A 25,850-nucleotide genomic window follows, 5' to 3' on the forward strand; every position below is an offset into this window, starting at 1 on the left:
TCTTCTCTCAATCTTCACATCATTCGTTCCAATTTTAAAATTTCTCCTTTCTCCTCCTCCTGCCAAAACTCACATTACCCAACTTCAGCCTTACAACAGTTCTAATTACCCGTCCCGTACTCGCCCAGGAGGGGCTCGGGGACCGGTACTGTTTTCACTTTGTTTGTTTGTTTGTCTGTCTGTCTGTCTGTTAACAACTTTACGCGATAACTACTGGTGCGATTTGACTAAAATTGCAGGGATGATGGATCATGACCTTCTGATCACCAGATTAAATTTTGGGCCAAACTGAGCTAAGGCCCAGACTGTAGGCCCCCCCCCAAAAAAAAAAAAAAAAAAAAACGGGGACGGGTAAAAGCCGTTTTTTCCGCCGTAACTCCATTCGACTTCATCATATCGACATGAAACCAAAAGCTAAAGGTGCATCTTTCATTCTGCATCCTATAATATGCCTCATTGCACCAGGGGGTCACCCACCAGTTAGCGGTAGGAGGGTCGATGTAAGGTGGGTTGGCCCTAAAATTTCAAATGAGTATAAAATCGTAATTTTCACCCGATTTACTCTAAATCTGGTAGGTGACCCCTTTGACTGGATATCCTGTTGTGTTTATGCGTCAGCACTAAAATGACTGCCGGGGACGGGTCTGCTGTGCCTTGGCACAGCTACTTGTTTCTTGATTATCATCCTAGCTACTTTTCCCCAACTGTAATTGGTTTGAAGAAGATCCATTGTCATGACAAACGTAATTTCTACCCCAAAACCTGTGGGAGTATGATCCAGAAACAAAGGAAGAGAAGGTGCTGACCTGGAAGACCTACTGCTGATTAGCATACGCCTGAGAAATGGGCCGCAGTATTTTTCACGCGATATCCAAGTCTTTTGCTTTATTAACAGCAGAACAAAATCATAAAATAAGAACATTCTGCCTTAAGTGATTCATCATTAAGGCCATAATACTGTAATTCTTACCTCCCAGTCATTTAAGTTCAAAAAATATTTCACTTTCCACCATCCTCTAACCTTTCTAATATTCCTTTTGTTAGTGATTATGTGTTTCCACTTCACTCGCCCCTTCTCCACCAGTCTCTCGTCTTTCTTTCCATTCTCTCTCTCTCTCTCTCTCTCTCTCTCTCTCTCTCTCTCTCTATCTCTATCTATCTATCTATCTATCTATCTATCTATCTCTCTCTCTCTCCCTTGCACTTTCCTTACTGTGGTTTGTAAAATGTTTGAGATTGCTGTGAGGTACTTAGGTAACATTCATTTTAATACTTGCCCATTTTAATACCTTATTAATAGTACCTCCAAAACTAAATATATCACGTCCTATATGTATTTGACTTGGGCGGTGGTTTCGGCAAATGACCCTACTGTGAATGTGGTGCCAAGAAGTAGTGCTGTCCGGGCTTGGGGTGACTGCCGACAGGCGATGGTGTCAGGTCCCGGAGTGGCTGCCAAGAGCTGATGATGTCAGGGCACGGGTTGGCTGCCATGAGGGGGTGGTGTCAATCCCCGGGGTTGTTCCTATGGAGTGGTGTCAGATCCCAGGATGGCTGCCGTGAGGTAGTGGTTGAGGCCACAGGGTAGCTGCCAAGAGATGGTGGTGTAAGGTCTCGGGATGTCTGCCACGAGGAGGTGGTATCAGGCCTTGGGGTGGCTGTCAATAGGTTGTGTCAGGCCCCATAGTAGCTGCTTCGAGATGGTGGTGTCAGGCCTCTAGGCCGCTGCCAAGAGTTGGTGGTGGTGTCAGGCCCCGGGGTGTCTGCCAAAGGGTAGTATCAGGCCTCTGGGTGGCTGCCAGAAGTCGGTGGTGTCAAGAACTTGGCTGTCAAGATGTGGGGGGGGGGGGAGTGCTAGACCCTGCAGTGGCTGCCGCCAAGATTGGAAAGCCAATTTTTTTTTAGCATTCCGAAGCAATCCGCTTCCGTCACTGAATTTTAAAACACTGCTGTGGCAAAGTTGACTTGCCTGTAGGACGAAGGTTCGATTCCCAGCTAGTGCAAGGAGCAGTTTAAGAATCTGAATTTCATTAAAAGATACTTTACTGATCCATTGTTAGATGCAACGACATGTAAAAACACCTCTGCTAATACCAGCACACAAGTCCTGTATGAGACAGCCCTATTATGTATACAACTTTACGGTGGTTGCAATATATAAAACTACGATAGGAGTAAACGCTGACACTGGGAGATGTATGGATCGTAGAAGCATTGCTGGTCCTCATGGAATGGGCTGTTAACTCTATGACTACAGTGGGAAACATTAATAAAGATAGAATTGTAGCTGATGTAAGTGAAGCATGTGACATGCTCCCAATCCCCACCCTTTCTCAAAAGAAAAAATAGTGAAAAGGTAAAAATTTGCAACGAGAAAATTACTGGTTGAGGGATAACGGCTTATATCAGCATTTGAGCTGAGAATCGGATCTCATATTTCCAAACAAGGGACGAGTTTATTATACATTACTATGTAGCAGAAAAAATATTTTATACCTTTAAAATATCAATGACAGGAACAGGCAATTTCCATTAAGCTTAATAAGTTCTTTTCTAATTGCAATGAACTTATAAGCAACGAATATTTAAGTGGTAATCCTTTTAAGGAAAACAGTGCGGAGATAGGGCTGAAAATTTATAACCATGAAAGAAGAAAAGAGAAAAAGGTTTAGCAGTAGAGGACGAAAAACTTTAGGACAGAGCTGTGGTGAAGTGAGAGAGGAGAGAGGAACCACAACATCACCTTGGAGTAGAAAGGAGTCAGACAAGGGGAAAACTAGTTCCTTTTTTGAGAGAATCATCCACTTTCTTATCACTTTTCGTGAGTAAGGGTTCAATACTATTCTACCTAGCTATAGTAACGTGTTTTTTCATTTGAAAATCTCAGGTCACCTCGTGGAGACCCAGTGTAATATTCACAGCGCAGAATCTTTGCCCAAACTGGGACTTTAAGTCGCTAAATTATATCTTGTCCAAACTACATCACTTATGTAAGATCAAGAGGTCTTTCCACGTTCAGCAGATGCCACTTACCATCACATATCACCTCTTTACTGGTAATACCTTACTGTTAGGAAAGCATGACGGAACTCTTAACCCTGACCTAAAATGTTTTCTAATTATCCAGAGAATCTAACCCTACATCTAACGAACACCTGTACATCCCTATCCGACCACATCCTATGCGAGCTGGATGTAACTATATTTTAGTACATGAAAAGTCGAAAAATTTTGCCACGGTGTTAGTGTCTATCAAGTTTCAAAAACAATTGGTGTAATGCAGACGGGTGGTTGAATATGCATAGATATCCAAATGACGTCTAAGGAAATCAAAGCATACAAAATAACAACAGTATTCTGCTGTGACAATAACTGGATAGATGACAGAAGCACTACGATGAAGGAATCTCTCCATTACTAGCACGAGCACCCGGCGTTGCCCGGGGAAAGCCCCATGAACATGCATACCATCAAAGCCTTGAACCCTGGATGGCCACTCCCCCTGTGGGCGACGACCCCCTCCCCCTGATCTTATGTGACCCATTGAACTTATGCTCCTCCTATGTTCCCCTGGTAAATATTTCCAATGGACCTATTCCTGTCATGGACCTATTTTCCCACTACACACCTACCAACCAACCCTACCCAGCCACCTCCTTCTCCTGCCTACTCCAACTACTGCTCCATCCTTACGACCCATTGTAGTGAATATTGATATAGTTGTAGAAGTTATTAAAAAAAAAAAACATACGGTAATTGACTACCATGTCCACCATCTTCATTTGATTATTTCTAATTCTCTCTGACAAGGAGAGTATGTTTTCACTTCTGTTTGTCTGTTTGTTTGCTTGTTTGCTTGTCTGTTTGCAGGATTACTCAAACACTGAAAGAGAGATTTGGAGCAAGTTCGGTGGGTAGATAGCCCATGTCCAAGTAAACAATCGATTAACGTTTGGGAGCGATCCTTTGGTTGTGTAGTGGTTAGAACATCCCGATCGGAGTTACAGCATGGATTACGTGAATATATGATCCCCAAGAGATGACCAGATATTTTTCACTCCTGTTTGTTTGTAGGTCTGTCTGTCTATCTGTTAGAAGAATTACTCAAAACTTAAAAGAGAGATCTGGACCAAATTTGGTGGGTAGATAGCCCTTGTCCCAGGGAACAATCTATTAATTTGGGAGACCGATCCGGATTGTATTAAAGATTCTGGATCCGGAAAACACTTTTTGCGAAACCCTCATCCGTGATGGGAAAACCTAACCCATTATGAAGAGTGATTTGGAAATTACCTTGCCCTTGGCAGAGAGATGCGCTCCACTGAGTGTCCCTCTAGTTACTTCTGAGCTTAGCCATCAGGGGGACCACTAATAGCAACTGTAATACTGTATATACATCTATATTCGTCGTAAAAAGTTACACCTGTTACCGCTGTTTCGAGAGTTCTATATCCATCCCCCTCCATTTCCATAGATGACAGAGAGAAAAAATATATATTAGAGAGAGAGAGAGAGAGAGAGAGAGAGAGAGAGAGAGAGAGAGATGGATGTGTTCACAGCAGGTTCATTTGTCGGAACCAAGACCCAAGTCAAATACATATAGGACGTGAAATAATTTTATTTTTGCGTCATATTAGTAAAGCATTAAAATGAGCATGTATTAAAATGAATGTGCCCAAGTACCTCATAATAATCTCAAGAATTAGCAAAACACAGTAAGGAAAGAGAGAGAGAGAGAGAGAGAGAGAGAGAGAGAGAGAGAAGTGCAAGGAAAGACGAGAGACTTTTGGAGAGGGGGCGAGCGAAGGGGGACCATATATTCACTGTAAAAAGGAATATTAGATAAGTTAAAGGATGGTGGAATGGGAAATATTTTTTTTAGCTTAAATGACTAAAAGGTAAGAATTTTAATGGCCGTAATGATGAATCATTTAAGACAGAATGTTCTGAGTTTAAGGTTTTATTCTGTTATTTACGTCATGTACTGGAATAAAGCGATGATTGCTAGAAATGATCCCCCGAACTACCTTGACTTCATGTGCCATCTCCAGAGTGGCCTGCCTGAGCGAAGCTTCGCCGAGATAGCCCTTGCACTTTGGAAGCCGCATCTCTGGTACGTTTCAGAGATGATCGGCTCGGCCTTTTTTGACGAACGGATAGACTTCTCAAAGAATGAGATTATTCAGAACCTGAAGAGGCCTCAAAAAAGAAAAAGCTTTGAAGCAATATGTAGGTAAGAATTTTTCTCCTCGGCAGCTGCTGAGTGAATTCGTGACAGCCAAGACCATGAGCATTTTTGGAGCCCACCTTCTAAAAGGAGATGAAGAAGCTGACCGACCTTTACAGAAGATGCCCCAGGAATTGGAAGACGACCCCATCTACAAACGGTTCAAAGTGGCCTGTGATAAGATAACGGTTGCCAGTGACAGCATTGGAAGAACAATCTCTTTGTGAGAAAATCCAGCTCAACCCTCACGTAGGACGAGAGACAGAAATTTTACATCATGACCGTTGTGAGGCAGCATCAGCATGACATGCCGTTGTGTTCGAAGGAGGCTTTTACTGAATAGCAATTTCATTGAAAAATAACAGGGTCTGGTGTGCTGAAATGACTTTTGTATGTGTTTATTGTTTATTTTAATATTACTGGCAAAGCTTTTGTTTTTATGTTCAGTGTTCACGTCGTCTTTGGTGTAGAACAATAATGTGGTGGTAAAAAATATATGAAAACTGTAGCGACTTCTAAATATTAAGCTAGAGAATTGAAATTTCGCAGATTCGTTTGATTAATAATGGGAAACAGAAGCAACTTGTATTTGTAATGCTATCCTGTTATTTGTATTTTTGGACCACTCTAATATATACTGGTATACGCACACACACACACACACACACACATATATATATATATATATATATATATATATATATATATATATATATATATATATATATATATATATATATATATATATATATATATATATATATATATATATATATATATATATATATATATATATATATATATATATATATATATATATATATATATATCCTTCCAAGAGAAGAACAAAATACATGAGAGAGCCAAATTCAAGATCCGATCATTTCGAGACGCATGGACACACTGCGTTTGAAAGACTGGAGATCATAGGAAACAGGAAATACAGACAGAGGGAAACAGTTCCAGAGTTGACCTGTTGCATAAATGAAGGACTGGGAGTAACGGTTAACTCTTGCATTAGAGAGATGGACAGAAAAGGGATGAGAATTTGCTGCTAGACTACGCACCCGTCGTAGAGGTGGAGGAATGCATGAAGACAGTTCAGAGGAGCAGTGACCATTAAAGTAGCGATAGAAAAGAGATAAAGATGCAACAGTGCGGCGAAGAGACAGAGGTTGAAGGGAGTCAGTAAGAGGAGGAGAGTTAATGAGACGAAAAGCCTTTGACTCCACCCTGTTGAGAAGAGCTGTATGTGGGGAGCCTCCCCACACATGAGAGTTGTACTCCACGCAGGGGTTAATAAAACCCCTGTATAGAGTCAACAATTGTGCAGGGGTAAAGAAAGAGCGGAGTCGGCTTAGCACACCCAATCTCTTGGAAGCAGATTTTACAAGAGATGTAATATGATCTTTCCAAGATAAGTCTCGAGTAAATGAAACCCCAAGCATGTTCAAGGATGATGCAGGATTAAGCTGAATATTATTAAACATTAGTGGGTATACCTGTGGAAGATTCTGTCGGGTTGATAGGTGTAAGAACTGAGTCTTAGATGCATTAAAGACAACCATATCATTTTTACCCCAGTCAGAGATACGAGCCAAGTCAGACATTAGGTGTACCATAGCCTCATCCCTTGTTTCTTGAAGTAACTGTTGAGATGGGCGTTTCGGGAATCGAATGGAAAGGTGAAGGGTGGAGTCATCAGCATATGAGTGGATAGGGTTAGATGTACAGCTTAGAGGATCATTGATGAATAAAAGGAAGAGAGTTGGTGATAGGACAGAGCCCTGAGGAACACCACTGTTGATAGATCTAGGAGAAGAACGATGGCCGTCTACAACAGCGGCTATAGACTTCCATTCGATGCAAATGTGGCTAGGAGGAAGGGGTGTTCGGCTGAGGGCCATGGATCATGGAAGTTTACTGGTAATGACCAAATAGACTAATGGTTTAACCCCCCTGAGTTAGAGATGCTGCTGCCCTACAAGAGAGAGAGAGAGAGAGAGAGAGAGAGAGAGAGAGAGAGACTGTTGTGCTTCATCCCTCGTGCACTCTGGGTTCCCAAGCTATAATAAGGTAATAAGGTGTACATTGTGGCAGGTTTCCTGACCTGCAATGCCATGTGTAAATACTGTAAATCATTTTTGTTACTAATACACACACACACACACACACACACACACACACACACACACACACACACACACACACAAGAATCTCTCTCTCTCTCTCTCTCTCTCTCTTTCTTTCTCTCTCTCTCTCTCTGATGAGCGATGCCTTACGCCTCTAATCTCAGTTGACAGGTTTCTGTTTTTCTCGCCTTTTCTTCCATCCCCGTGTTCATTTTTTCTTCATTAATGTAATTCTAAATTATTATTTCCATAGTTCCCTGTACATCATTTTTTTCATTAGATTACAATGCAGTTTTCTAAATATTAGAACTACATTCAGAAACACAAAAATGGACAGAGCAAAATTATCAGATCTTTTCATCTCCAGCAAAGATTATCAACACCTCGGTTCAAGTATTAATCAAATTTTTAAATGTCACGTCGGCATGTAAAAATTTTTATCGCAACAGTTATGTCTTACTTCGAATTTGTACTTTCACAGATGTATTAGCCACCAAAAAGCATTAAAAGACATCAGATAGTTAATGTGCAGTGTTAGACGCTGTCTCACCTACTGTACACTATCACACCCCCACCTTCCTACCGTTCACACTGTCACTTGCCACGCAGACACCTCAGACAGCTGTACCTTCCCCTTCTGAATACTGCACTGAGCCTTTCATATCATTGTGTATATAACATGTGAATTACAGTGGCTGCTTTTTGACTTTTGTTAGTCTACACATGATGGAATATCCACACCTGAACACATCACAGACGTAAGAAGGACAAAGCCGTAGTACGGCAGTTTTGTGTGGGTATCATTTATCATTCAGAAATAATTGATGTGTTTCATATGTTCCAGTAGTAACAAACATGAAACTGATGACAGTGCTGTGAAGTCAATACCTTCGAAGGTTATGTTATAAGCCTCTGGATGTAGGGTCAAGTTCACCGGATATTGTTATGTCTTATATTGTGCAAACTTCAACTACGAGTTTTAAAAAATGCATTGTTTTCATATCGGAAACAGATAGTACAATATAGTGATGATAGACTCTCCCTTACCGGTTTGACCTTTCTTGATTCTAAATCCCAGACATTTTGTTTTGTTGTTGTTATTGCGGTTCTTGTTGAATAACCCTGGTCTGTGGACGAGCAAACACCTTAACTATGGGCATGCATCCATCCCTACAATACCGTCCAGTGCAATGACCTGGTGTTCTGTTGTGATAGAGAGCTCCTTCCCGCAACAAGGCAGGGGTGGGAGTGTGGAGGTATGGTTCTCGGATGGACGCCATATTTGCTTCTCCTCATCCAGTATAATGAGGCACAATCGGTGGTTCCATATCACTCCGTTATTACCTACGCCAAGGAAGTTGGGCGGAAGTTATGTGGTCACCAGTGTCTGTCTGTCTGTCCATAAAACATCTAAAAAAGTTACAGTCGAATTCCGATGAATTTTTTAGGAAGGATGGCCCATTGGGTGATCTGGATCCAGATGCGGATCCAGGAATTTTTTTTTTTTTTTTTTACTTTGCGAGATGGGGAATTAATGCGGATCATTAAAATGTCAATAAAACTAATGCCCAGAGCTTCATGGAAAAATTCAGGCATATGTGATTCATGAAAATCTTGTAAGAAGTGTAGTTTACTGTAGTGTGAAAAACTTACGAACTAATATTCAGTCAAGTTTGCTGTCATGTCATAACCTGAAAACTACAGTCTGGTTTTTAAAGTTTTGGTGTCAATAGCGTTGGGGGAGGTATGTGCTCTGTAGGTGCTTTCTAGTTTTGTTATGTTATTACAACCCAGCGATATATATATATATATATATATATATATATATATATATATATATATATATATATATATATATATATATATATATATATATATATATATATGTGTGTGTGTGTGTGTGTGTGTGTGTGTGTGTGTGTATGAAGAAGTAGGCAACATTACATCAAGTTAATAGATGTCGGTGGTCGTTTCCTGCCACCAACACTGTTTTTAAAAGTGGTCAGATGGTTGTGATGATGATTATTATGTAGTGTCCTTTGATCTAGTTGTTTATTGTATATAAGGAACACTGCTGTAACTTGGTATTCTATATCTATATGATGTTTTTTGTTTACTTGAACTTACGGACACGACATACGGAGTCACTGCTGTTGATATATATATATATATATATATATATATATATATATATATATATATATATATATATATATATATATATATATATATATATATATATATATATATATATATAAATATATATATATATATATATATATATATATATATATATATATATATATATATATATATATATATATATATATATATATATATATATATATATAATGTAGTGGAGAGAGAGACTTACCGACTGAGTTAGAGTAAGAACTATCGTGCCCTCGACTCAGTTCTAGCCAAAATATCTATCTACTGCCCTCTGATGGTTTCTATCCTTCTATCTGTGCCTGCTTGTCTAGCTTCCTTCCTGGTTGTTCTATAGCTGCTGTTGTAGAGGGCCACCTTTCTTCTTGATCTATCAACAGTGGTATTTCTCAGAGATCTGTCCTATCACCAACTCTCTTCCTTTTATTCATCAATGACCTTCTAAGCTGCACATCTAACCCTATCCACTCATACGCTGATGATTCCACCTTTCACCTTTCCATTCGGCTCTCTCAACGTCCATCTCAGTAGTTACGTAAACAAACAAGGGATGAGGCTGTGGCAAACCTAATGTCTGACTTGGCTTGTATCTCTTAGTGGGGTAAAAATAATCTTGGTGTTTTTAATGCATCAAAGACTCAGTTGTTACACCTATCAACTCGACAAAATCCTCCACAGGAGTACCCACTACCCACTAATGTTTAATAATATCCAACTCAATCCTGCATCATCCTTCAACATCCTTGGGGTTTCATTCTCTCGGGATTTCTCATGGAAAGATCATACTACATCTCTTGTAAAATCTGTTTCCATGAGTTTAGGTGTGTTAAACCGACTTCGTCCATTCTTTACCCCTACACAGTTGTTGACTTTTTACACGGGTTTTATCTGCCCCTGTGTAGAATACAATTGTCATGTGTGGGGAGGCTCCCTACATACAACTTTTCTCAATAGGGTGTAGTCAAAGGCTTTTCGTATCATTAACTCTCCTCCTCTGACTGGCTCCCTTCAACCTCTGTCTCTTCGCCGCATTGTTCCATCATTATCTTTTTTCTCTCGCTACTTCAGTGGTCACTGCTCCTCTGAACTATCTGCTTGCATCCTTTCACGTCTACGACAGGCGCGTAGCACCCATCTAGCAACAAACTATCATCCCATTTCTATCCAACTCTCTAATGCAAGAGTTAACCGCTACTCCCAGTCGTTCATTTATGGAACAGGTCATCTCTGTAACTGTCTCCCTCTGTCTGTATTTCCTACCTCCTATGATCGCCAGTCTTTAAGACAGTGTGTCCAGGCATCTCGAAATGAACAGATCTTGAATTTGGCTCTCTTTTATTTTTATTTATTTATTTTTTTTGGAAGGAACGGTTTCTGGGCACTTAGTCTTTGGTTCCTTCCTTCTTGCATTAAAAAAAAAATAGATTACTATTTTGAATAAATAGCTCCTCTGCAGAACAAGTGAAATTAATACGCTACTCAGTGATACACAGAATTTGTGGAAGAATTTCATTGCTTTAAGCTGTATTCTATTTTTTTTTCTCCATTGGAGATTCTGTAAGATGCCTCTAGATATGTTTTTTTGCTATAGACTTATCTTTCCCATATGGTTCTCCTCTCTCTCACTAGAATACGGCATGCTGTGTAATTCATACCCAAATTCTCTTTCTCTAACGACAACTAGACCCTTCCACGATCATGATCAGACCCAGTCACACGACTTTTCTAAGTCTGTGCCCTCCTGTACTTAGACTTCTTCCTACTCTCTGCTTGCTATCGAATGATTTTCCATTTTACCTCTTAATATACTTTATGTACATTATATCGAGGTTAAAAAAGGTAAGAATATCATCCAAGAAATGTTAATGTACGGTACAAGATGTATATATAATTTTGTTGCAAATACAAAGTGTTTTGGAACCTTCTGGGCACAGGACAATAAGGCTGCAACGAAGAGTGATCTTTGTACTTCAGTATCGTTCATCAGGCACGTTTCCTAATGCCTGCCTTCTGCCATGCCTCGTCTCTTTGTCCTTCATTACGCCTGCGTGGTCCTCTCCTGCCCCAACGTGTCTGTGTTCTGTCTCTTAATTGTCAAAGGGTACTGTTGTCCCGTTTTGTCATGTTATTTTCTCCCTCGTGGAGGACTAGGTACTTTTCAGTGCCAAGCCTCATACCTTTTTCCCTCTCCCCCCTCACTCTCGCATTTGGTCCTTCTTCCACGTACTCTACTAATGTCATAATGGGACTCAGTACTACTATCCTCATACAGAGGCAGAGAGGAGACTTCCAGATTTCTTCTCACAGTTTCTCTAAGATGTTCTGCCACATAACCGCTGGAGGGAGAGAGAGAGAGAGAGAGAGAGAGAGAGAGAGAGAGAGTGTGTGTGTGTGTGTGTGTGTGTGTTTCCTAAAGCTGTAACCTGATTATAGGTCTCTCTCTCTCTCTCTCTCTCTCTCTCTCTCTCTCTCTCTCTCTCTCTCTCTCTCTCTCTCTCTCTCTCCCTAGCGGTTATATGACAGAACGTCTATAAGAAACTGTCAAAAGAAATGTGGCACTCGGCCCTCAGCCTCTGTAAGAGGATAAAAAGTAATGAATCCCATTATGACATTAGGAGAATACATGGACGAACGCACAGATGAGAGAGAGAGAGAGAGAGAGAGAGAGAGAGAGAGAGAGAGAGAGAGAGAGAGAGAGAGAGAGAGAGAGAGAGAAGGGGGATAGTGTAAAAGGTTTGGCACTGAGAAACGTTACAATGTGACATACCACTGCGTCAGGTGAGTCAGTATGATGTGTAAAGTGTTTGTTTGTGTGTGTGTGTGTGTGTGTGTGTGTGTGTGTGTGTGTGTGGTAAGGCAGTGTAAGATGTGGCATTGTGGTATGTGTTAATTGTTGCACTGTAAGGTATATTGTCAAGAATGTGCTTGAACAGTGACAGTAAGTGATTTTGTATTAGGTGTGGAAATGTTGTTTTACTGTGAGGTGTTTCTGTGAGATTTGTGAGCCAAGAGTGGGTGTTCTTGGTGTAGTACAGTTTGGTCTGATGAAATGTGGAACTGTGAAGTGTAGCTGTGTTGTACGTGTGACATGCGACTGTGAAGTATTGCAGTGTGAGGGATAGGAAACGTGAGAAACGTGTAGCAATGTAAGTGTAAATGAAGGTACCGTAGTGTTAGGTGTGCCAGTATGAAATGTTGCGTGTGGGGGGAGGGAAGGGGGGTAAGATAATGTGTAGCAGGATGGAGTGTGTGCTGAGGCATTGTGAGGCATGGTGTGGGGAAGTGGCAGTGTGTATTACCTCATGCAGTGTGTGACAAACGAGAGAGAGAGAGAGAGAGAGAGAGAGAGAAACCCATAATCAGGTAACAGCTTGAGGAAACTATATTCAAGCATTTGCAACTCAAATTCTATCTGCTCCTTCCGGCACCTTGCCAAAAACCTTTCTAACAACTTTACCTCATCATCCTCTCCCCCTCTTTTCAACTCCGATGGTTCTGTAGCTGTTTTTTTTTTTTTTCACTGATAAAGCAGAACTCTTCGCACAGACTTTCTCATTCAATTCCATCTTAGACAATTCCAGTCCTGTTCCTCCACCACTTCCCCCCTCTGACTTCCTCATGGCTAACATTCAAATTTCCTCAACTGATGTATATTCTACCATCACTGGCCTTTATACTAACAAGGCACATGGGCCTGATGGGGTCCCTCCTGTTGTCCTCAAGAACTGTGCTTCTGTGTTTACACCCTGCCAAGGTAAACTCTTTCTCCTTTGTCTATGAACCTTTCCTTCTTTCTGGAAGTTTGCTCTCATTCTGCTAGTCCCAAAGAAGGGTGACCATTCCCAACCCTCTAACTATCGCCCAATTGCATTAACATCCTGTATCTCAAAAGTTTTGGAGTCTATTCTTAACAGAAAAATTTTAAAGCACCTTTCCTATCACAACCTTCTTTCTGATCGTCAGGATGAGTTCCGTCAGGGATGCTCCACTGGCGATCTTCTCACATACCTTGCAGACTCCTGGTCATCTTCCTTTCGGGACTTTGGCGAAAGCTTTGCCATTGCACTTGACATTTCAAAGCCTTTCGATCGAGTCTGGTACAGATCTTTAATTTCCAATATGACCTCTTACTCTTTCTGTCCATCTACCTGTGCCTTCATCTATAGCTTCCTTTCTGGTCGTTCTATAGCTGCTGTTGTAGGCGGCCACCGTTCTTCTCCTGGATCTATCAACAGCTGTGTTCCTCAGGGCTCTGTCCTATAACCAACTCTCTTCCTTTTATTCATCAATTACCTTTTTAGCTGTACATCTAACCCTATCCATCCTTCACCTTTCCATTCGGTTTCTGCAACGCCAATCTCAGCAGTTACTTCAACAAACAAGGGATGAGGCTATGGTACACCTGATATCTGACTTTGCTCATATCTCTGACTCGAGTAAAAGTATTCTTGTTGTTTTTAATGCATCAAAAACTCGGTTCTTACACCAATCAACCAGACAAAAACTTCAGCAGGAGTATCCATTAATGTTTAATAATATTCAGCTCAGTGCTTCATGATCCTTAAACATACTTGGGGTTTTATTCTCTCAGGATTTTTCTTGAAGAGATCATATTACATCTCATGTAAAATCTGCTTCCAAGTGATTAGGTGTATTAAGCCTATTCCATACCTTGTTTACCCCTTCACAGTTGTTGACCTTATACACTGGTTTTACTTGCCCCTGTGTAGAGTACAACTTTGACGGGTGGGGAGGCTCCCCTCATACATCTCTTCTCAATAGGGTAGAATCAAAGGCTTTTTGTTGCATTAACTCTCCACCTCTTACTAGCTCCCTTCAACCTCTGTCTCATCTCCGCACTGTTGCATCTTTATCTCTTTTCTATCGCTATTCAAATGGTCACTGCTCCCCTGAACTGTCTGCTTGCATCCCTCCACCTCATCATTATTGCCATCACGCCTCTTTGTTTGTCGTTCACAGGCATGATGAGATTGTGCCCAAAAAGTGAAGTAAAACATGAAAGTGTGAAAATAATCAACACCATTCCCATTTAAATGGGCCATACGGTCATTCAACCACCATTCAGGTGCCCAGAACCCTGACATTAGCTCACAAGAATATCTTTTCATAAATAATATTTTAATCTTCCAATTAGTGCCAATCCGTCCAAGCTGAGCAAAAAAAAAAAAAAAAAAAAATTTATGCCAGACTTTTGTCATACAGTTCTTGTGCAAAACCTATCCAACTAAGTGACCCAATTGTCAGATCAGTAGTCCCATCAACCTCCATAACTCGTTTCCTTACACACTTACCTAATATCAATGCATCTTCGTTGCCTGCCTCGCCTCCTTCCACCTTCAAAGTCACTAGCATATAATATTTTTTCTGAGCCATGTTTATACTCATTCTCATTATATGACCATACTATCTTAGCAAAAAATTTTGTCCTCAGACTTAATTACTCCACACCGGTCACCAGTCACCCTTTCTCCTGTCATTCTAACTTTCCGGATATGACAAACATTCCCCAGAAATTCTTCTAAGTCTTGAATTTTTGTTCTCATACCACACTAAAGTCCTTTACCCAAATATTTATCTGGGCACTATACTTACCCCATGCAGTCTGTCACGGGGTTTTTAAAATATCACCGGTTTTTTTTTAAATAAATGCTAAATATTATTTAATTGATAATAATATTCAATAATATTGAAGAGCAGGGACAATGATTGTCTTGCTACATCAAGCAATGATTACTTACGCTGGCTTACTTCGCCGATTTTCTCAGAACAAGAATTTATAAACTTTCTCAACAGTACACAGCAGAGACTAATTACTCACAAATGCTGATTACTAGTACTGTTAGCCTCTGGAGAAAGTTACTTCACCCCTGACAATAAATAACTAATACTAATAATAATATCAGGTTCTTGCTGATGCTTAACTCCTAGGAGGCACAACGGATTTTAAGCTTAATACACAAGACTGGCCTAAGTACCAGTTATGAATGGCAAAACGTTTATGCAAGCTAGGAGCTATATGGAAAATAAGCTTAATTGTGGAGAAATGAAACAAGAGTTTACATTACATTAAGCTCAAGAAAAAGAACTGTTAAATTTATTGATTAAAAATAAATTTAACGTTACACTTCAAATGTATTCAAATAAAGAGATCGCACTCACTCACTCACACGAGCTAAATCCTTACGCCTAGGAAAAACACCTTAACTGAACTCTTAAGACTAGGAAAACGAAAAGAAATACTGGTCGATGAATGCTGTGTATCACCCAAAGCTGGAGAACTAAGGGTGGGAGCTTGGGGAAACTGTAGTCTAGTAGAGCCTGGGCTGACTTCTCACTTGTTGGAGCACAGATCCTTCCTCCGTCAAAGCAAACACTGGACTGAGTAAACTCGTGAGAAAGAAATGGGAGGGCTAGGCCGCATTTTTTAACGGTCGAGTGAGCAAAACGCGCCCAAAACAAATCGCTCAGCGGAAGCGCTAATGTCTCACACAAAAATGATCACGTATGACAATGAAAAATTGATTTGACAAAGCTTCCGTCCGAATGAGCGGTTAACTGAACGATAAACTGGGATTCCACTTGAATTCGCGGTTCCCCACAAAAGCCAATGTCACTAGCCGACTCGTGCCATTATGCCCCATCAAAAATCAAATCTTTTTTCCTTCAGAAAAAAGATTTCAATATGCATACATATAAATCCTAGCTCAGTCACACAAGATTCACACTGTGGTGTGTGTGCTATCCTGCTACAGGAGAAAGTCGCAGTCGCCAGTGAGCGAAAAAACCTCGTATTTATGTTAATAGAAGCAAGCTTGAGGGAAAAACTCCGTGACGACGGTGAAAATCCTGTACTCAGGTCAAACTGAGCGAAAAGTCGCTACATTTACACTGACAACTAATTGTTGTGTAGCGTGGTGTATGTAATACACGGTGTAGGTGTGACAGTTGTAGTGTAACTGTACCTACGTGTAAAATGACACAGTAAATAATAATATGGCGACGACAAAGGCAGAGGAGAAGAGGTGGCAGCGTGCGGCAGACGATCAGCTGGCCCGCACAGCAAAACTGCTACACCCATTGCTGTACCTGCAAAACCAATTAAGGTGGAGCATCAAAAGTGTCAATGAGACAAAATTCTTATTACGTTACAATTACTCTCTCTGCCTAGCAATCAGTATATGCTACGAAAAGTACGCTCTGGCTGAAAAATACATGTGACAGCCTAAGCTTCGTACATTCGAGGTCGCCATTAATTATAGCACACGATTAGTGTCGGCAAGTTGAGAATCCTTGTGCAAACTCGGGTGCACACGGGTCCTCAACCTGTGCCTTAACCTACAGTACTTACATTAGTATCGGGGAGCTGAGAATCCTTGTGCAAACTCGGGTCTTCCATAGCCTCGAGTTGCCTCTGCGGAGTTCTCACTTCCCCCTTAACCTACAGTACTTATATTAGTATCGGGAAGCTGAGAATCCTTGTGCAAACTCGGGTCTTCCATAGCCTCAAGTCGCCTCTGCGGAGTTCTCACTTCCCCCTTAACCTACAGTACTTATATTAGTATCGGGGAGCTGAGAATCCTTGTGCAAACTTGGGTCTTCCATAGCCTCGATTCGCCTCTGCGGAGTTCTCTCTCGAACTTTTCCCTTGACCTACAGTACTTATATTACTATCGGGGAGCTGAGAATCCTTGTGCAAACTCGGGTCTTCCATAGCCTCGAGTCGCCTCTGCGGAGTTCTCTCTCGAACTTCCCCCTTAACCTACAGTACTTTTATGTATGTACAGGCCCTGGACATAATGTGTCCTGTGGGGCCAATGGGCAAGATGTCAGGTCTGCACCCACTTCACCACTACCCTGTCTTTCAACTGACTCAGAGATTACAGGTGTGGTTACGAACGGCACAGGAAGGACATGTCCCTGATTAGTGGTGTTACTTTGACACACACTGCAGGAACGGACAAAACTATCTGTCTCGTCCCATCCCCGGCCAGAAAAAGTCAGCTCGGATACGGCCCTGGGTCTTCCTTTTGCCCATGTGACCTCCTGAGGCTGAACAATGACCCCATTGTAACACTGCTAGGCGGTACTTAGCGGGAACGACAAACTGCGGTCGAACCTCGTCCTTGGGTGTTCGTGACTCACGGTAGAGCCGTCCTTGTTTGCAAAGGAACTTGGCTCCACCTCCCCGTGAATACTTAATCACTAGACCCTTTTGTTTGTTCCGCATGGCAGCAAGTGTCGGGTCAGAATGTTGTTCTTGTACAACAAGTTGACTACACATCAGATCTTGCAGCGATTCAATGATCACTGGGGTGACATAATCTGGAGCCTCAGCCATGGCTCGTGTTACCGCAGCAGCCGAAGTCTGAGTAGCGTCATTTTCGGTGCAACTATCCTTGACACCATAAATGTTTCCTACTATGAGGTCAAATAAAGGTTCTGGCATGACAACTGTGAGTGTCGTACCAGTATAAAATGGAGATGCCACCTGGATACATGCCTCAGGGAACAATCTCACTGATCCATCAATTAGGTTTGCATGGATCTGTCGACCTGTTTACTGCTCAGGCCGAACTAAATTCTGCTTCACAGAGCAACCTGAGGAACCATTATCTCTCAGGACCTTCACAGGAATGTCTCCCACAAACCCTTGCTGAACAAGAAAGGTACTGTCACCTGTGGGAGGGCCTGTGGAGGAAGCAGCTAGCCACTCATGAGGCTGCTGAATTGATGCGGCAAACATTGTGCCTTGTGTATTATATACTTGAGGGGTTGTACTCACTGCCTGTGAAGATGGAACATTGGCCATCTGTGGAGGGGGGTTCACTGTCACTGTGGGACTAGTGAACTGTGGGGGAGTACCCATACTGGTAGGGACGTGACGGCCGTGCTGCTGCTGAGGAATGAAGGCTGCGTTCGCTTCCTGCCTCTTTTGAGCTGGTGGTGAAAAAGTTTGTCCCGACGGTCGGTTGCGTGGCTGATACTGCTGCTGGTTTGGGTACTTGTACCTCTTCCACTCAGGTTTCTGAGTGTTTTGCCCCTGGTCCTTCCACTGCGGTTATGGACCTTGGCCATTATTCTGAGAATGGCCTTGATGCTGGGATTCAGTCTGAGACGGCTTCCCAGATTTATCAGGTTTTCTGTTCCAGGTGTTTTGCTTACGAGTTTGATACCCGTATGCAGTAAAGAATGCGTCAGCCTTTTCTGCCATTCGGCTGGCATCTTTCACCTGGCAGATCTTAAGCTGTGCTATGAGCTCAGCAGGCCACGACCTCTCTAGCTGTGTACGCAGCATAAGGTCAATTATCCCCTCACGCGTGGAAGGAGTTTCATCTTTCTCCATCCACTCACCTAAGTAAGCAGTGAGACGGTCGAGGAACTGAACAGCTGTCTCCTTGTCTTGGAGACGAGCTCACATGAATTGAACTTTGGCGTCGTCTACTGTGAGACCATACGCCTTAATGAGTGCAGCTTTCATCATCTCATATGTGAGATTGTCTCCAAGAATTCTGTGGAGAATATCGAGGGCAGGGCCCTCAAATAAACTAAGAAATTGGAGCCGCTTAGCTGCCTCATCCAGTTGATACATGTCTGCCATGTCCTCAAAACGAGCTATGTACGGCTCGATTCGCTCGCCTTCCTTGTATGAAGGAAGCTTGATGCGTGGGGTCGCCAGGACATGTGCAGGGAGAACGCTTGTAGAGCTTTGACCAACTGCACCGGATGTGTCTGAAGCCAAGGAATCTCGCTTGAGCTTCAGCACTTCAAGCTCGTTTTTCTCGTGCCTCTCGCTCGGCACGTTCGTATTCACTTTGTTCCCGCATGTGTTCTAAGTCTAGTTTGCGCTGTTTCTGCTCGTGTTCGCGCTGTTCTCGCTCGTATTCACGCTCCTTTTCGCGTTCCTCACGCTGTTCTCGCTCGTGTTCGCTTTGTTCGCGCTCGTATTCGCGTTGGATTCTATGCTCTTCACGAGCGTCTTTTTCACGTTCTTGCTCATAATTAAACCGTGAGAGAACGTAACTCTGAATTTTCTCTGGGTCAGTGAGGCACAAGGATTGCAAATAAAATGTGTTTGGAACCTTCTGGGCACAGGACAATAGGCTGCAACGAAGAGTGATCTTTGTACTTCAGTATCGTTCGTCAGGCACGTTTCCTAATGCCTGCCTTCTGCCATGCCTCGTCTCTTTGTCCTTCATTAAGCCTGCGTGGCCGTCTCTTTCCCCCAACGTGTCTGTGTTCTGTCTCTTAATTGTCATAAGGTACTGTTTGTCCTGTTTTGTCATGTTATTTTCTCCCTCGTGGAGGACTAGGTACTTTTCAGTGCCAAGCCTCATACCTTTTTCCCTCTCCCCCCTCACTCTCGCATTTGGTCCTTCGTCCATGTACTCTACTAATGTCATAATGGGGCTCAATACTACTATCCTCATACAGAGGCTGAGAGGAGACTTCCAGATTTCTTCTCACAGTTTCTCTAAGATGTTCTGCCACATAACCGCTGGAAGGGGAGAGAGAGAGAGAGAGAGAGAGAGAGTGTGTTTCCTAAAGCTGTAACCTGATTATAGGTCTCTCTCTCTCTCTCTCTCTCTCTCTCTCTCTCCCTAGCGGTTATATGACAGAACGTCTATAAGAAACTGTCAAAAGAAATGTGGCACTCGGCCCTCAGCCTCTGTAAGAGGATAAAAAGTAATGAATCCCATTATGACATTAGGAGAATACATGGACGAACGCACAGATGTGAGAGAGAGAGAGAGAGAGAGAGAGAAGGGGGGTAGTGTAAAAGGTTTGGCACTGAGAAACGTTACAATGTGACATACCACTGTGTCAGGTGAGTCAGTATGATGTGTAAAGTGTTTGTGTGTGTGTGTGTGTGTGTGTGTGTGTGTGTGTGTGTGTGTGTGTGTGTGTGGTAAGGCAGTGTAAGATGTGGCATTGTGGTATGTGTTAATTGTTGCACTGTAAGGTATATTGTCAAGAATGTGCTTGAACAGTGACAGTAAGTGTATTGTATTAGGTGTGGAAATGTTGTTTTACTGTGAGGTGTTTCTGTGAGATTTGTGAGCCAAGAGTGGGTGTTCTTGGTGTAGTACAGTTTGGTCTGATGAAATGTGGAACTGTGAAGTGTAGCTGTGTTGTACGTGTGACATGCGACTGTGAAGTATTGCAGTGTGAGGGATAGGAAACGTGAGAAACGTGTAGCAATGTAAGTGTAAATGAAGGTACCGTAGTGTTAGGTGTGCCAGTATGAAATGTTGCGTGTGGGGGGAGGGAAGAGGGGTAAGATAATGTGTAGCAGGATGGAGTGTGTGCTGAGGCATTGTGAGGCATGGTGTGGGGAAGTGGCAGTGTGTGTTACCTCATGCAGTGTGTGACAAACGAGAGAGAGAGAGAGAGAGAGAGAGAGAGAGAGAGAGAGAGAAAGAGAAACCCATAATCAGGTAACAGCTTGAGGAAACTATATTCAAGCATTTGCAACTCAAATTCTACCTCCTCCTTCCGGCACCTTGCCAAAAACCTTTCTAATAACTTTACCTCATCATCCTCTCCCCCTCTTTTCAACTCCGATGGTTTTGTAGCTGTTTTTTTCACTGATAAAGCAGAACTCTTCGCACAGACTTTCTCATCCAATTCCATCTTAGACAATTCCAGTGCTGTTCCTGCACCGCTTCCCCCCTCTGACTTCCTCATGGCTAACATTTAAATTTCTTCAACTGATGTATATTCTGCCATCACTGGCCTTTATACTAACAAGGCACATGGGCCTGATGGGGTCCCTCCTGTTGTCGTCAAGAACTGTGCTTCTGTGCTTACACCCTGCCAAGGTAAACTCTTTCTCCTTTGTCTATGAATCTTTCTTTCTTTCTGGAAGTTTGCTCTCATTCTGCTAGTCCCAAAGAAGGGTGACCACTCCCAACCCTCTAACTATCTCCCAATTTCATTAACATCCTGTATCTCAAAAGTTTTGGAGTCTATTCTCAACAGAAAAATTTTAAAGCACCTTTCCTATCACAACCTTCTTTCTGATCGTCAGGATGAGTTCCGTCAGGGATGCTCCACTGGCGATCTTCTCACATACCTTGCAGACTCCTGGTCATCTTCCTTTCGGGACTTTGGCGAAAGCTTTGCCATTGCACTTGACATTTCAAAGCCTTTCGATCGAGTCTGGTACAGATCTTTAATTTCCAATATGACTTCTTACTCTTTCTGTCCATCTACCTGTGCCTTCATCTATAGCTTCCTTTCTGGTAGTTCTATAGCTGCTGTTGTAGGCGGCCACCGTTCTTCTCCTGGATCTATCAACAGCTGTGTTCCTCAGGGCTCTGTCCTATAACCAACTCTCTTCCTTTTATTCATCAATTACATTTTTAGCTGTACATCTAACCCTATCCATCCTTCACCTTTCCATTCGGTTTCTGCAACTCCCATCTCAGCAGTTACTTCAACAAACAAGGGATGAGGCTATGGTACACCTGATGTCTGACTTGGCTCATATCTCTGACTCGAGTAAAAGTATTCTTGTTGTTTTTAATGCATCAAAAACTCGGTTCTTACACCAATAAACCAGACAAAAACTTCCGCAGGAGTATCCATTAATGTTTAATAATATCCAGCTCAATGCTTCATGATCCTTAAACATACTTGGGGTTTTATTCTCTCGGGATTTTTCTTGAAGAGATCATATTACATCTCATGTAAAATCTGCTTCCAAGTGATTAGGTGTGTTAAGCCTATTTCGTACCTTCTTTACCCCTTCACAGTTGTTGACCTTATACACTGGTTTTACTTGCCCCTGTGTAGAGTACAACTTTGACGTGTGGGGAGGCTCCCCTCATACATCTCTTCTCAATAGGGTAGAGTCAAAGGCTTTTTGCTGCATTAACTCTCCACCTCTTACTAGCTCCCTTCAACCTCTGTCTCTTCTCCGCACTGTTGCATCTTTATCTCTTTTCTATCGCTACTCAGATGGTCACTGCTCCTCTGAACTGTCTGCTTGCATCCCTCCACCTCATCATTATTGCCATCACGCCTCTTTGTTTGTCGTTCACAGGCATGATGAGATTGTGCCCAAAAAGTGAAGTAAAACATGAAAGTGTGAAAATAATCAACACCATTCCCATTTAAATGGGCCATACAGTCATTCAACCGCCATTCAGGTGCCCAGAACCCTGACATTACCTCACAAGAATATCTTTTCATAAATAATATTTTAATCTTCCAATTAGTGCCAATCCGTCCAAGCTGAGCAAAAAAAAAAAAAAAAAAAAAAAAATTTATGCCAGACTTTTGTCATACAGTTCTTGTGCAAAACCTATCCAACTAAGTGACCCAATTGTCAGATCAATAGTCCCATCAACCTCCATAACTCGTTTCCTTACACACTTACCTAATATCAATGCATCTTCGTTGCCTGCCTCGCCTCCTTCCACCTTCAAAGTCACTAGCATATAATATTTTTTCTGAGCCACGTTTATACTCATTCTCATTATATGACCGTACTATCTTAGCAAAAAATTTTGTCCTCAGACTTAATTACTCCACACCGGTCACCAGTTACCCTTTCTCCTGTCATTCTAACTTTCCGGATATGACAAACATTCCCCAGAAATTCTTCTAACTCTTGAATTTTTGTTCTCATATCACACTAAAGTCCTTTACCCAAATATTTATCTGGGCACTATACTTACCCCATGCAGTCCTCTTGCAGCTGTCACACTCAGATGCAGAACAAATGAAAAACTCACTTTAGAATTATCGCTTGTACTGGTTATGTACATAGTCCAAATGTCTGATACGATACTCTGCAGTAGACACAGGCTGTAAAAGAACTGAATGATGGCCACATACATGGTTATTTCACATTAGATCCTAGCCATAATTTTTAGTGGTGCCCAATGTGATCTAGAGGGTATAATACGCTGATGTATTACTCACTATGTACCTTACACATTATGCTAGATACCAACATCAATAAATAGTTTAATGGTAAAAATGATTAGAGACATAATGGACAAAAACGAGAAGCACATAAAAACCATGTACCGGTATACTAAGTAATTTTAACGACAAGTTTTTGTATTTCTAAGGATTAATAGACGATTTTCCACAAATTCGGAAGACGTCTCAAATGTAAGGCATTAAAAATTAACTTCAGTAACTCCACCAGTATAATGTTGTTTTTATTATATTTCTGCTGTCTCAAGGTCAGTTTCCAATGATTTTCAGTCACTGTGCGAATAAGACCTATTAGTATAATAACTTACTAAAGTGATACTTTTATATAATTAATAACAAGAAGAAACCTCTCGTACAAATGAGGCAATAAAATACCTATTAAAACTGTCATTATAAGCAAGTCTCATCACATCACCCGAAACTTTTTTTCGCCAGTATCGCAGATGCTGTATTATTACCCGTAATATAAGCAGAGACTAACAGACGACCACAAAACTTACACAAATTAAAATTATAATGGTTCACCAAACTATATCTACGTCAAGATAATTTCTGCTGAATAAAATCGTCACTTGTAGGCAGGATATAATTCCTAAGTTTGTCCGAATTCACTGGCAACTAGTGTGTGTAGCTGCTGCAGATTTACTCAGTCGAGTAAAACGGTAGGATGGTAACCAGCATTTGATATGCAGGAGTAAACGCTGCATCAAAAGTTCTGGAGCAAACGAGAGAATTTATAACACGCATGGACCAAGACTGAGGACAGCATCGTGTTCTTTATTTTGTTATCTCCGCCAACAAAAGTTGGAGTGAGTTATGTTATCATCCCTGTTATTGCTTGCCGGAATCGAAAGATTCGGCAAGCATATTGGCCAGTTCCTTATGTTTGTCTGTCTGTCAGTCAGTTTGTCTGCACTCTACAGGTCACAATTTTGTGCCAATCGTTCTGAAAAGAAAATCAGAAGGTAAGTATCCATAAACCCTGGAAGCCTATTGGTTTTCATCAAAATATGTCAAACGCCCTAAGCTGGGTTGAAACTCCTCAAAGGCCGTTTGTCCGGAAATCGTCAGGACCCAGTGGCCGGCCCAGGCAACAAAATTTATTTCAAATGTAAAAAAATCCACATTTTTCTTTCCAAATTGAAGAGAAACGTCTGGTGCACCGGGTAATGCAATTTTTATGGTCCTAAACCCATTCTGTGCTTCACAGTGAAGCTCGAAAATTTTCGCCGAATGACTGCCTACACGCTGGTGAAAACTTTGTCAGACACAATCAGGTCCTTCCGGCAAGCTGTATACTGCCCACACGCCAGTGAAAATTAAGCAGACAAGAGGCGGGGGGGGGTGGATAGGGGTAAGAGGGGGAAGAGGAGGGAGAGCGGGCAAGAGAAAGTGAGAAGAGGGGGGGATCCATCCAGCAAGCTCTCTGCCAATGTTAGTTTCATCTGTCTCTTTGTCAGTCTGTATGTTTGTTTGCTCCCTACAGGTCACAATTTTGCGACAATTGGTAAAAAAAAAAAAAAAATCAGAAGATAGACATCTATAAATCCTGGAAGCCAACTGTTTTTCATCAAAATTGGTCATAGGCCCTGGGCTGGGTAGGGGGTTGAAACTCCTCAATGGCCATGAATCTGGAAATCGTTGGGACCCAATAGCCGACCAGGCACCATTTTTTTCAAATTTCGAAAACATATTTGTTTTATACCAAACTGAAGAGAAACATCTGATGCAACATGCAAGGCAATTTTTAAATTCCTAAATATATACTGTGCGTCACAAAGAATGGTGAAAAAGTTCACCAAATGATTGCCCATATGTCTGTGAAAACTAAGCAGACTCAATCAGATCCATTCGGCAAGCACTCAACTACCAACAGACCAGTGAAAACTAAGCTGACAATCAGATCCATCCAGCAAGTGCTCTGCCTATGGCAGTTTCACTGCCTGCCGGAATCTTTCGATTCTGCAACCATATTGGTCAGTTTTGTATGTCTGTCTGTCTGGCCAGCTGGCTGGCTGTCTCTGTCTGTTTGTTTGTTTGTCTGCACTCTACAGGTCATAATTTTGCACCAATCATTCTGAAAAATTTTCAGAAGGTAGACATCCATAAACCCTGGTTGCCTAATATTATTATTTTTTTTCATCAAAATCGGTCAAAGGCCTTGGACTGGGTGGGTAGTTGAAACCCTTGAGTGGCCATGGGTCCGGAAATTGTCGGGACACAGTGGCTGACCCTGGCACCACACTCTTAAGATTTCGAAAATCGAGTTTTTGTTCTTACCAAATTGAACAGAAACGTCTGACGCACCTGGTAATGCAATTTTTAGCATGCTAAACCCATCCTGTGCTTCA

The sequence above is a fragment of the Coenobita brevimanus genome, chromosome 2 (genome assembly GCF_032717465.1).
Source record: "Coenobita brevimanus isolate Jiangsu-jjx chromosome 2, ASM3271746v2, whole genome shotgun sequence".
Classification (NCBI taxonomy): Eukaryota; Metazoa; Arthropoda; class Malacostraca; order Decapoda; family Coenobitidae; genus Coenobita; species Coenobita brevimanus.